We start from the raw sequence: 3638 nt of genomic DNA, 5'->3' as shown, positions 1-3638 counted from the left end.
GCATTATTGCAGGCCTAGTTGGGATCCCAGGCCCGCACTGCTCTGGTTTCCGCTTTAGCGCCTGTCACCGATGACTTCTGTCACCTGGTGGCCTGTCCCCCGGTAAGTGGGACACCTGTCTCCCTGCTCATTCTGTTGACACACTGACAAGGCCCCCAAATGCAGACCCCTCCCAGACTGACCATCTGACCTCAATGGCAAAAACCATGCCCTGCTTTTGGGTAAGACAGGACCAATGCTTGGCACATTTGAAACGGTAGAGTGAGGGGCCTTTGATCACTGACCACGTCCGGGCATGTCCAGGACCGTCCTGCTCCTGCCTCACCCTCCACCTCCCCATACACAGCTGCCTTAAGCCCTGTGGAGTCAGGGAGAGTTTGGAGCTGCGTGCCGGGGACTGTGTACCCGCTACATGATCCATGTACAAACAGGGGCGATGGCAGCCACAGCCCAGCGCCTGGAACTGTAGGGTTGGGCTTATTGTTTTAGCTCCAAATGTCCTCACACTGACGAGCTGACATTGCTACAGGAGACTTTTCTTATAAGCTAGGATTCCAGATGTTTTTCAGTCTGCCCGTGGTCACAGCAGAAGTTGGAGCTCACCAGGAAGATGGTTCCCAGAATCTTTGCTTTATTTGCCAACATGGACACTGCCCTGTCTCTGTCTGTCTGTCTCTCTGTGTGTCCACGTGTGAGGGTGAACAGACATGGCTGGAATGAGCAGGCCAGAGGAGCACTCTTGAGTGGCACTCTCGCTCAAGCTCCTTCGCCACCTTTTGTTGGTGTTTGTGCTTTCTTCATGCTGGGTCCCTGGCTCACGCCGTCCACTAGGTTTGCCGCGAGCTCACAGAGCCCTGCCTGCCGTGCTTCCCTGTTGCTGAGAGTAAAGGCGTGCGCCGCTGGGCCTGGCCACCACCTGCTTTTGATGCGGGTCTTTCACTGGGTCCCGGATCTCTCCAGGTTGGTCTGGCTGCCCCTGGATTCCCAGGGATCCGTCTGCCTCTACCTTCCCAGCATTGGAATCACACACACACACACACACACACACACACACACACACACACACACCTCACTGCGATCAATTTTTTCAAAATGTTTTCTGGGGATTGAATTCAGGTTCTCACGCTCAAAAGGCGAATGCTTGACTGCCGGAGCCGTTCCCCAGGCCCTGTTCTGTGGTTATCTGACATCCTTTGGGAGGCAGAGCTGCCCTTTGCCTTCTCCGTGGTTCTTCTGGGCTGTGAACCCAAGGGCCCTTGTCACCATCATCTGACGCTTCCTCAGCAATGGGAACGGCTTGAGGAGAATGGTACTTCAGAACTCCTCCTGGCTGGATAAGCATCCACAGGGAAGACCCTCCCCCAGCCCTTGGAGTTGCTTAGCAGGGTCTTCTGGGCTGTGTTTCCCACCATGCCCACGGGGCCTCTCTGCAGCGGAGGAGTGCGAGGTCTTCAGGTAAAGAGACAAAACCTAGAAAGAAGCTGTGAACGGGGATGATATTTGGCCCGTGGGAATCGCTAGTTCCAGTGCAAAGGCCCAGAGTCCATTCTGTCTCCACGTAGACTCTGTGTCCTTCCGGTACTTCCAGAGACCACACACACACCAGGAACGAAGCTACAGCACCTGGGCTAACAACTCTTCCCCCAGGAAACACAAACCATCTAACCGAAACCCCAACACCAGGTTTGAGAAAGCCTTTTGCAGGGGAGATGATCACGGAAAACAACTGCTTGAAACCGAGATCTGCTCACTGCTGTCCAGCCCCAGCGGACGCGCCTACCTTCCCTGGGCCCAAAGCTCAGAGAGGAGCAGACGGAAAGGTGCCGAGGACCCAGCCGTCTGCTGAGTGATGTGCTCTGACAGTCCTGCATCCTCCCGAGACCCAGGCTGACAGTGGCGATGGCAATGCTAGCACTACCGTGGAAGCAGAAGCTCGCGGCCCTGAACAAAGGCCTCCAGGCAGCTAAAGGCTGCTGTGGAGAGAGAATCAGCCGTCCCCAGGCGTGAGCCCTTTAATTGTTTGCACAATACCGTGGTCAGCTCTGAAATCGCTCACAGACAAGCAGCACTAAATGGACTCAGCAGGTTACATTTCTACATTTACACATATGTATGCAAAATACTAGTAAGAGAAAAAGAGGCCGTGTGCTTGAGAAGGACCACAGCAGAGGCTTGGGGAGAGACGACGCCATGGGTGCTGGAGGGAGGAAAGGAAAGGAGGGAAATGATGTAATTATATTTAAAGTACAACATTAAAAAAGAGGAAAAAAGGCTAAGCGAGTCCAGTGACTCTCTTAGTTTTCTCCTCACACCTGTTGTGTGTTGACAGTTTGTGTTTCTGCTGTTTTGTGACTGTTTTCTGGGGCTTCTTGTTTGTGTATGCTTTTGAGACAGGGACTCACCATGTAGCCCAGACTTCCCCAGAACTCGCAATCCTCCTGCCTCGGCCTCCACAGACTGGCAATTCCAGGTGAGCCCCACACACAGGGCACTCTTGACTTTAATTTTTCTGTGGTTATATTATACATGTTTTGCACATGTATAGGGACAGACAGGGGCTTAGGGGTCACTTTTCCTCTTCCGCCGTGGGGGCGGAGGGCTGAGCGCAGGCCACCAGGCTTCGCAGCAGGTACCACTGACCCCTTCCTGGCCCTGCTCTTGGCTTCTTGAAGATTTATTCTTACCATTTTTGATTATGTGTCTCTGTGGCCTCAGGGGCCTGAAGCCCAGAGGCCCTGACGCTGGAGTTACAGGTAGGTGTGGGCTTCCTGACACAGGTGCCAAGAAGCAAACTCAGGCCCTGCACAGGAGCAGCTCTTTATCCTGGAGCGTCCCCAGCCCCTGCTTTAGGGGTTTGTTAACAGCCGACCTCTGCCCAGGGCAGTTAAGAGCACAGGCATCTCTCTCAGGGACGCTAGGTGAGACTCCCACTCCACCCCTCTGCGTCTGTGTTTGCTCCCATGTTCACACTCTTAGACGGTGAGGACTAGAAAGTGGGCGCAAGCGCACGCCTGAGGTTGCTCTCCAGGTCCAGCCGTTCACTTAGGACAGTTGTGAACCACTGTGGTGAAACTAGCAGCAATACCCCAGACCCCGGCTTAGGACATGCACCTCCGGTTGGTTTCGCAACACTTCTATGACAGAAGTTCTATTTTTGTGCCTTCTTGACAAATGAAGAAACTGAGGGAGAGAGATGAGTCATTTGCCTGTGACCATCTGCTGGCAAGTGGCAGGCTGAGGGCCCACTGCCTGACCACAGGTCTGCCTTCCTTTCACAGGATGCCCAGCCTCCTCTCACTGGCTGAGACCTGGGCCCTCAGGCCACATGGTGGTCCTCAGCCTCCTCTCTCAGGCCTCAAGGTCCTCAGTGATGGGTACAGAGTCCCAGGTAAGAACTCCCTCCGCTGGCCTTTCTCCACAGCCTCAGCGCCCCAGAAACTAGACCTCGAAGGCCCTGTGGTACCCCCGGATCTCTTCAGAGGGGTCCTCACCTCTCCAGCTGCCAGGTGGGCGACTGCTGAGTGGGTCACAGTAGCCATCGCTGTCCGAGTACACTCAGCATATGCGCAAAATATGCTGAGCACACCTCAGCAAATGTGCCTCTGTGGCCCCAGGACCTGAGTGGCAGGAGCCCAGCC

Source organism: Psammomys obesus, unplaced genomic scaffold, assembly GCF_907164565.1.
Source record: "Psammomys obesus unplaced genomic scaffold, mPsaObe1.curated_primary_1811, whole genome shotgun sequence".
Taxonomy (NCBI): Eukaryota; Metazoa; Chordata; class Mammalia; order Rodentia; family Muridae; genus Psammomys; species Psammomys obesus.
Note: the sequence above shows the minus strand (reverse complement) of the source record.